Below are 10815 nucleotides of genomic sequence, written 5' to 3'. Positions count from 1 at the left end.
GATCCGTGGCAACGGGAAATTGTCCTTTGGGCAGGCCTTATTGAGACTGGTGAAGTCTATGCACATTCGCCATTTCCCGCTTTTTTTCTGCACCATTACAACATTGGAGAGCCACGTGGGGTAAGCCACTGGCTCGATGAATTTAGCCTCTAGGAGGCGGTGCACCTCCGCCTTGGCGGCCTCTGTCTTTTCGTCGGACATTTTGCGAAGCCTTTGCTTTTTTGGTCGCACCGAAGGGTCAATTCCCAAGCCGTGCTCAATTATGGATCGGCTGACTCCGACCAGGTCGAGGGCGGACCAGGCGAAGACATCTTTATTCTTGGCCAGGCAGCAGAGAAGCTTCTCTTCTTCATGTGAGGTAAGGTCTTCGCTGATAGTGACTGTCTGCTTGGGCGTGGCCTGATCGAGGGGGACAGTCTTGGTCCCGTCTTGGCTCTGCAACTGTGCCTTGTCGTGCTGCTTATCGGTTGGGCTGGCGGGCGCAGGGACCTCGCGCTGGGTCGTGAGACAGTGTACGTTCCTCTGACCAGGCACGAAGTCCCGCTCTATGTTGCGCGCCGTCTGCTGGTTGCCGTAGATCGTAATAGCGCCTAGCGGACCTGGTATCTTCATACATAGGTACAGTCCGTGGATGGCAGCTTCGAACTTATTGATGGAGCCCCGGCCCATGATGGCGTTGTATGGATATACCATGTCGACAATATCGAAGGTTACTTGCTCACTTCGGGCATTGGGTGCTACACCGAAGGAGAGGGGCAACTCTATTTTGCCAACGGGAAAGGTGCCCTTGCCACCGAAGCCATACAACGGGTTGTCCGAAGGCTTGAGCAGGCTGTGGCTGATACCCATGCGGTCAAAGGCGTGGAGGAAGATGATGTCCGCCTGACTGCCGTTGTCGACTAGGACTTTGTGTAAGTCCCAGCCTGCCACGCTGCAATTGATGACCATAGCGTCGATGTGGGGGGCGCTGCGCAGGTCGACGTCTCGTGCGTCGAAGGTTAGCGGTATGTGGGACCACTTTGTCTGCACGACTGGGCCAGTGACAGTGACATGGTTGATGCTGCGGTAGTGGTCCCGCTTCTGCCGCTTGGTGTCGAAGTCAGTGCTGGACCCCCCTGTTATCATGTGAATGACTCCGCGATATGGTTGATCGGCGAAGTCTTCCTGCTTTGGGGCATGGGGGATGTTTTGATGTTGCTGGTGTGGTGGTGGGGGTGGGGGAGGTACGATTTGTACTTCCTGATGGTGTTGGTAAGCGTGGTGCGGTGGGTGCGGGGCGGGAGCGTGGATATATGGTGGAGGGGGTGGCTGGTAATTATGCGCGACAATTCTGGGATTGTCGGCTGGCTGCGCCCGCGCCATTCTGTCTCTGGTGGCCTTCGTTTCGGGGCAGTCTTTGGTTTGGTGGGCGCAGTCTTCGCCGTGGAAAAGGCAGTAGAACCGGCGCGGCGGCTGCGCGCGCCCTCGGCCCCTGCCACGAGTTCCATTTCCGCGGCCCTGGGGGGGATATTCCTGGCGACGAGGGGGGTCAGCAGCAGGCTGCTGGTTGGCGATGTTGTGCACTTGCTGCTGACTGCGGCCGTCTCGACCGGAGTCTGGCTGCGGAGTCCTCGTCCACGTGCGGCTGGACTGCGGGGCATCTTTGGGCTTCCGCTGTGACTCAACCTTGCGCTGGTGGAGCTCTTAGGATTTGGCATATTTTTCAAAGAGCTGATATAGCTCCTGCAGGTTCTTGGGTGGATCTCTGATACAGTGGCTGTAGAGGACGCCGGCCCGAAGGCCACTGATGGCGTAGTGGATAGCGATCTGATCATCGACGGAGGGCAGCTGCGACTTGAGTGTTAAGAATTTGCGGTAATACTCCCGCAGAGTCTCCTTTTCCAGCTGTTTGCAAAGCGAGAGCTCGGCCAAGGCGTCGGTGTCTGGGCGGTACCCTTGGAAGTTGAGCAGGAACTTGTCCCTGAGACTTCTCCATGAATCAATGGACAGTGGAGGCAATCTGGTGAACCAGGTGAGTGTTGGGCCCTCTAGGGCGATGATAAAAGACTTCGCCATTATGGCGTCGTCCCCTCTGGCGGATGCAACGGCGACCTGATAACTCATTATGTATTGCGCCGGGTCGGTGCTGCCGTTGTACTTGGGATAGGTCCCTGCTCGGAAGTTAGCTGGCCAAGGCGTCACTTGCAGGTGTGGCGCCAGGGGACTTCGCTCGTCGAGGTAGTTGACCCCTTGGAATGGCGCGCCATGCTGGAAGGTGTAGTCACGCTGGGGGAAACGCGGGTTCTCCGGCTGTGCCCGGTGTTGCAGGGGTGGGCCATGCTGCAGGCCGAGGTGGCCTTCGCGCGTGTCTTCCGGTTGTGCGCGCTGCTGGAGGGGTGGCTCTTGCTGCAGGCCAAGGTGGCCTTCGCGCTACATCAGCGCGATCTCGCGCTCGAGGTCTTCGGCCTTCTGCTCCTCGTCGCGTATCATTTGCCGCACCTTGGCTAGTGCGGACACACGCTGGCGCTTGGCCTCCAGTATCTCTTTCTGCCTCTGGAGATTGCGGTTCCTGAGGCGCAGGGCGCGCAGCTGTAGCTGTTCTTCCGCGGAGACGCCGAGGACTTCACCGTCCTCGGTGAGGTCCGCGCCTTCCAGTGGGGCGAAGCCTGGGGGCGGCTGCGATTGTCCTTCGGGTCCGCAGGTGCGGAAGGTGTCGTCTTCGCAGGTGCGGGGAACATTGTCTTCAGTGGGCTCTTGGTGGGTGGATTGGGTGAGGGCGAGGGCCTTGCCCTTTCTTGCGGCGAGCAGTGCTGCCTTCGCAGCCTCGTCAGCCTTCGGGTTAGCTCTCTTGGGTGCCATCGTGGGTGGTTTTGTCGTAGCACGAACGGTGGGCGCCAAATGTTGGAACTTGCTATCAATCGCAAGGAGGCCAACAAGGGTGAACAGTGGTGACAAAAGGGTTACGCGTGAGATGGCAAATAGCTTTGTTAACCAGGCCTCTCACGGGCACTGTGCGGGGGTATTTATAGGTACCTGAACGCCCAGCGCCTTGTGTTAAGGACGCATGTGCCCTCAGCTACCTAGGTTATCCCCAGAATATTCCCATAAAGCAGGGCTATAGACTGTAATTACAGGGATGCCTTTACAAATTAGGCCCGTAACACGCGGCGGCCACGCAGGGCCCGTTACAATGGGCCGGATCGCACGTGGGCCTCTGAGCTGGGTGAGGCCGCACTGTGGGATGCCTTCGTCGCCGGTCTTCGTCCGGCGCCGATCAAGCGAAGGGTGTCCCTGCCTGCTTTGTCTCTGTCAGGGCAGCGGCTAAACAGCGGAGACTTCGAGCGAAGGGTGGTGTTTCTGCCTTCGCTCCAATAATCGTCGCCAAAGGCTTCGCTTCGATCCATTTAGAAAAATATTCTACCGCCACCACGACATATTTCATGTTGCCCTGCGCTGGTGGAAGTGGACCTAGTAAATCCAGGCCCCATCTCTGCAATGGCCAGGTTGGTTGTATCAGCTGGGTCAATGACGAAGGTTGCTTCTGATCTCTTGCACATTTTTGGCGATTTTCGCACTTTTGAACCAAATCTGCTGCATCCGAAGCTGCCTTCGGCCAATAGAATCCTTGTCGAAAAACCTTTCCCAGAAGAGGTCTGGACCCAATATGGGATCCACACAATCCTGCATGTATCTCCTTCATCAGTTCTATACCTTCGGTTCTGGACAAGCACTTGAGAAGTGGGGAACAAACTCCATGTTTATATAACTCCCCTTCTATTATTATATATGGTCTTGTTCTTGCCTCCATTCTCTTATTATAAGCTTCGTCATCTGAAAGGCAGTTACCTTGGAGAAAAGATATAATCTCAGTCCTCCAATCTTCACTATGAACAGGGGATATATTAAGCACTGCCCTTTCAAGAAGGTCCACCGAAGGTGCTCTTATTGTCTCAAAGAATACTTCGGAAGGTAGAGGCAGCCCCTGTGCCGCTGACTTGGCTAGCAGATCAGCGTGCTCATTTTCTCCTCGTGGAATATTCTTGACAGAAAACCCTTCGAAGGAAGCCTCAAGCCTTCGAACTGTATCGAGGTATTTCTCAAGCTTCGGGTCTCTTGCCCTACAACTCTTGTCAACATGACCAGAAATAACTTGGGAATCGGTTTTAAGAACCGCCCTTCTTATCTCCATTGCCTTTAACTTCCAAAGCCCCAAAAGTAAAGCTTCGTATTCGACAATATTATTTGTGCAGCTGAAATAAAGCTTTACTGCATAACATGTTCTGACTTTAGAAGGTGCAACTAAAACAGCAGCCGCACCTGCTCCGAAGGTTCCCCAGGAACCGTCGCAGAACACTGTCCAAGCTTCGGCATCTTTATTTGCTTCTTCTTCCTGAGCCCCTGGCGACCAGTCAGCGATGAAGTCTGCTAACGCATGGGACTGAATCGAGGATCTATGCACATAATCAATGATGAATTCGTTAAGTTCCACATCCCATTTTCCAATCCTCCCAGTAGCTTCTCTGTTCCTCATAATATCCTTCAAAGGCTGTGATGAAGGAACAATTATATGGAATGCTTGAAAATAGTGTCGAAGCTTCCTGGAGGCCATTAAGACAGCATATAGCACCTTCTCCAATTCTGTATAGTTTTTCTTTGATAAACTGAGGACTTCGGAGACAAAGTATACTGGGGCTTGCTTTTTGGTTTGTCCTTCGAGTTTCTCCTGCACAAGCGCCACACTTACTGCAGAATGCGAAGCTGCCACATACAATAGTAACGGAGCCCCTGGCGCAGGTGGAGTTAATGTTGTTAGATCAATCAGGTATTGCTTCAGCTCTTCGAAGACTTTCTGTTGAGCTGGGCCCCACTGAAAGACTCCGACTGACTTTAATATTTCAAAGAATGACAGGTTTCTTTCTGCTGATCTGGATATAAATCTATTCAATGAAGCTAGTCATCCTGCCAACCGTTGGGCCCCCTTCTTTGTACTTGGTGGGTCCATTCGAAGGATTGCTTCGATCTTGCTTGGGTTAGCTTCGATTCCCTTTGTGGATACCAGACAGCCAAGGAACTTACCCTTCTTTACCCCAAAAACACATTTTTCTAGATTTAACTTCAAACCAGCTTGCCTGGGATGTCGAGGTATTTGACTGGGAAAAAAGCTCTAGCCGTGGGGAAGCTGCACATGGTTTCATTGAGTTTCATATGATCGCAACTTATTGTAACAAAGGACCATTTTGGCAAATTTGTTTGTAAATTGGATGCCTATCCAAATCCCTGTAAAATGAATGTCAGGGAGTCTAACTTGCCTTTGATTGGTTTGATGAAAATGACAATGTCATCTGTGTACATTGAGCGCGACGTCGTGATCCACTACTGGAGATTGGTGACAGAAATCCAACTTGAGTTGCTAGGTTGAGCATTTTCTATAGAGGCTCCATTGCTAGGACAAAAGGCATGGGCGATAGCGGGTCGCCCTACCTCAGCCCCTGCCATGGTACAACAATTGCCCTGAGATCCCATTGAGAAGCACCTGGGATGAGGATGTAGCTAGCATTGAAGTGATCCAGTTTCTCCACCGGGATGGGAAACCAAACTGAGTGAGAATGGTTAAAAGGTAGTCCCATCTGACAGAGTCGAAAGCTTTGGAGATATCAAGCTTGATGAGAAATATTGGAGATCTGTTTTGATGGAATTTCCTTGCCATGCCACGAACGTACAAGAAGTTATCGTGGATACTTCTACCCTTGATGAAGGCGCTTTGACACTTAGAAATAATTTTCTCCATCATCGGTGCCAGCCTAAGCAAAAGAAGCTTCATAAACAGCTTCGCGACACTATGAATTAGGCTAATTGGTATGAAGTCCACGATTTTTTCTACTCCTTCCTTTTTTGGCAGCAAGATGATATTAGCCTCATTTAAAATGTCAGAATTTTGAAACCTCTACACACATGATCGCCATCAGGTCATGTTTGATGATGGGTGTAACACCCAAAATCACATTTTGGTGATTTAAAGAATTCTCCAAAAATATTTAAGATAAAATGTCTTCTGATAATGAATTCCTTTCTTTATAAAATATTTATTTCCCTAAAGTGAATAAATAGTAACATTTAAAATTTTGGTAGTTCAAAAGTTAGAGTTAAACTTTGAAAATAGAATTGAAAATAAAAAACAGAAAAGAAAACATGGTGAAAGAAAAGTCGTTTCAGCTACCTACTAAAATGAAACATTCCTCTCATAAACCATAAAATTGGAAATACTAAAAATATATGTGGATTAAAGTAATCCTGATAAGAGATTAAATAAAAACCTTTTCCTAAACTAAATAAGCGTTAATCAATGAACTTTGAATAAAACCTTATAATTGGATTATGCATTCAAAATCATGATTCCTTTGAAATAAACAATGTATGAGTGGCATAATGAAGCATTTGCTTAAATAAGATAAACTAATATATATATATATATAATTCATGCTCTTGGAGTGTTCATTTGAAATCTAGATTCAAAATTCGAGTTTGAAAAAAAATAAAATTAGGAGACAAAGTAGAAATTGGAGCATAGAATAAGAAAATGGAAAAGAAAAAGGGAAATCGGCTTCTTGGGACAAACTGTTCACCGCTAGCGATCTCCACTGCATCCCGCGGCCCAACTTCGTGCAGCCCGAGCACCCACACCGCTTCCACCAGGCTATACCCAAGAGGCAAAGCCTGACCAGTTGGATTCGAGAGGATTTCGGTTGGGTTTGTTACACATGCTTTGATCACATCTCAACAAACTCCGCTTCGATTGCAACCAAATCAACCAATAATTCCGAAGAAGGCAATCCTGGCAATCTGACGTGGAGAGTGGAGACGAGGGCATGCGTTGGAGACAATGACTTAGCAGCCCACCTGGCAGTGGCCAAGCGCATACTCTAGGAGGGAGTTGGGCTATGGAGATGGCCGGGTACTCACAACCCTTGATCTTAAACCAAACAATCTTATTTGAGAGATTGTCTCATCCTGTCATGTCCTGTCATTGCAACCAAACGCACTCTAGAACTCTAGTGGTGGATGGGGATCATCTCTAGAGCATTGCGAACATTAGGGGCGGTTGGAGGAATAGGAGAGCCGAGAACTCCCTTGCCGGGTCATCACAACCACCGCAGTGCCGCAGAGTGGTGTGGATAGCAACTTCCACACGTTGAACTCCGGTAAGGCACCTCAGCCTAGATCTCTTTGATCATCGCGTCGCGTAGCTAGGTTTTGGTGGAGTTCAGGCGCTGGATGAGGGATCGCCTTGCCCCAACAATGGCACCGCCGTGGTAAATGATGGGCGATGACCGACGTGGTCGAGGTGGAGACGATGGGCACTGGGCCGTTGATCGCGTTTTATGCGGCGTAGATTAGATCGGATGGGAGCTTGATTTGTGACCGAACGATCGTAATCGGGCGGCTCTGGGAGGATCTCTGGTATTTAAAATCTCCACTGTTCAAATCTGATCTAAGGACCTAGGGTGTGTGCCGGTTTGATGTTAGTGGGACCTAATCAGGACCGTGCATGGTGGATCAGATGACTGAGCCGCATCCATACCCCCTTCGCTGATGAATGTTTTTCAAAAAGAGCACCTGGATTTCTTGCAAATCAACCCGTCGTCCTGCTTTTACATTAGCACCCACGAAATTTACTTTTGGAATTGCAAACAGGTCCTTAGATTTTTCAAAAGACTCCCTAGTGATTGATTTAGATATGTAGATCACATTAAAAATACCCTAAACTTCTTTAGCCCATAACTTTCTCATTATAACTTTGATTTGATCCATTCAAATTGCGTTAACTTTGTATTGAAATTGCCTACACATTAAACAACATTGTTTCACCATGATTTTAGAGATAATTAAATGTTAGTTTAACTTGGGTTCATTAGATTAAATTTTCTAATTAAAATATAATGTATGGTTTTTCATGCATGCCTATACTATAGTATTTCTAAATAAGTTATAATGTTGATTAAAGAATAAATTAATTGTTTATTTAGAATATCCTTCTCACATGATTTATATTAATGAAAATAACATAGATTTAATTATTTAATTACATAGATCTTTAGAAAATTATAACTTTTCAATCGTAGCTTCGAATTTAGTGGTTCTCCAACCCACAGTCTTGTAGTAGCGCGTAGAATGTTCCTACGCAATTTGTTCTCATGTTTGGTGTAAAGTTATTTTTATGTACTCCTTGTCTATCTGTATGTATTGCTTCGAGTAGCAGCGAGGTCACGAGAAACCCAAAGACCAACTTAAAGTACCTGGAATCTTAAGTATAAGGCAAGTTGTGCCCTTGATCACTCTTCATTACCTAATAATGTTCATGTTAATCAATGTGACATGCTCAGATTAAGTTGATGGTACCTAATAGGTTGCCCTAGTTCTGTTTACCCCACACCTTTCAAACAAATGAATTATTGGGTAGTTTGGCTATGCTCTACCTGGTTTTGGGATTAATGCTATATATGAATCATGATCATGCTTTGTCATTACTGTTGGATTACTTATTGTTCATGATAAGATTATTGTGTTAACTAGAACATGAGAACCACCTGGGAAAATAGTGCTACCACAAGGGTGGAATGGGACGCCCTTAGCCAAGTAATTAGGAAAGCTACAGAAAGATTACATTACCGGAAGGGGCAAGCGGGGAGCGCGTCGCTGCAGTATAGGGATGTCTGTAAAGCTTTTCGGGTGAGGGATTCCTATGCTTCCTTCTTCCTGACACCGTAGCGGGTTTTCTCGAACTAGTGGAACTTTGTAAAGGCCTCGCAGTGGATCTCTAGACATACACCTTGGAAGTGTCTAAGGGTCTAGCTAACCCTGGCTTTATAGGAAATGTGTCCTGTGGGTAAAGATGTGCAACCTCTGCATAGTGTAAAACTGATATATCAGTCATCCTCATGGTCATGAGCGGCTCGGACACTGACATGAGTAATTTATGAAATTAATCTTAAATCTTTCATTTGCATTGCATTGTGGGATTTATTATCAATTGTGATCAATTATTTATTGGGTTGGTATCTACTTATAAATAGTAATTGCTAATAAAATTTTGACCAACTCTAAATGCAATGCTAAGCCTTAACCATTCTCTTTGGTAAGCCTGACACTTCACATGAGCCCCCACCGTAAGTGAGCTCATGCACATTATTCACTGCAACTTGTTATCACACCCGGATTTAGGGGGTCCAAAACCCGGGCTCGAACTTCACCAAGTGTGTTGTTGGGGACTTGTTCTCAAATACTATGAATTAAGAACAAGGCAACACAAAGATGTTAAGTATAAATGCCCTTCGTCCGCTGAAGCATTATCTCCCCAAGGATTTAATGAGCTTCGGACGAAGGTCATGAGTAAAATATCACGAAGATTTCACCTTCGTGATCATATTTATAAGACAACAAACAATGAGAAATGAAATATAAAGTATGAAATATATTCACATGTTTTATTATATAAGTATTAAAACATATTATTTGGGCACATTTATAACTTCGCCTTGGCGGAAAGCAATAATTCAAGTGTAACGTGCCAGTGATTATAGGATTGCGTGAACAGTGTAGGGATACTGTTCACCTATTTATAGGCACAAGATGCAACCTGCGCAAAATTACATTTATGTCCTTTACAATCGACTACAATAATAACACAAAACATCATGGGTCTTTAAGTCAATTCATCTTTAAGTCGGTTCGACCCTTCATCTTGAGATCTGTCTTTGTGCCGAAGCTTTATAGATAATAGCTTCGGCGCTTGCTTCTGAGAAGACCTTTCGAAGGTGTTCTTTTTAGGATCTTCGGCTATGAAGCATACCCCCAACAGTAGCCCCTTCGCGGTGCTAGATCGTTTTTCGTAACGAGCTTGATACGTGAAAAAGCCTTCTAGGCTTCGGGACGCCGAAGATCCAAAGAATACCTTCTCTGAGCTCGTTGGCGAGAAACGATTAAAATAATCGTCGCACGCGTCCCATCTTGCACCAATTACGCGCGCGCCAGCGATTCACCTTCTCGGACCCTGTGGCCCACCGTTCAGTGAGTGCGGGTGACTGTTTGTTCGGTGCTGGAGACCTTGCCGATTCACCTTCCCACCTGCGGCACTATATAAACAGACGGGTAGGTGTGAAGTTACCACAGCATTCATTGCTATTGCACTGTTTGCTGCCAAATTTTTAGTCATAGCCGAAGCTTAATCATCGTGCTCAGACGAAACTTCGCTTGTGATTCTGCTTCGGCACAAGAGTAAGAGCTTCGGAAAAAACAGAAAAGTCAACACCAAAAATTTCAAGTAAGTCATAATCAAATGGCCAGAGTTCGCTCTACTGCTAGGGTCGAACGTGAGGGAGATGAGGCCGAAGCTACTGAGACTGTTCCTATTTCGGAAGCAATGAAGCGCTCTGGGTTGGTAACACCGGAGGACATCCCTACTGCTGAAGCAGAGCGAGCTGATGTTGAAGAGACCGATTCTGAAGATGATTATAGCAGCGCGGTGCCGAGCAAACCTAGCCACCTGGATTTTGGAAAATCCACAGTCTCCGAAGGTGACCTTCCTAAGATGCTGAAATTGGGCTATTTCAACGAAGAAAAGAAAGAGCTGATTCGCTTTGGTGGAGAAGAAACTACTTCGAAGCCAGGAAAAGATGAAATAGTAGTTTTAAGAGTTTCTTCAAAGTTGGTTTGAGATTCCCTTTAAATAGGATGATTGCCGATGTGCTAAAGAAGTTTGGGATCCATTTTCAACAGCTAACTCCTAACGCTATCGTTAGTCTTAGTGTTTACATTTGGGCTCTCCGAAGCCAAGGGGTG

This window comes from Zea mays, chromosome 10 (assembly GCF_902167145.1).
Source record: "Zea mays cultivar B73 chromosome 10, Zm-B73-REFERENCE-NAM-5.0, whole genome shotgun sequence".
Classification (NCBI taxonomy): domain Eukaryota; kingdom Viridiplantae; phylum Streptophyta; class Magnoliopsida; order Poales; family Poaceae; genus Zea; species Zea mays.
Note: the sequence above shows the minus strand (reverse complement) of the source record.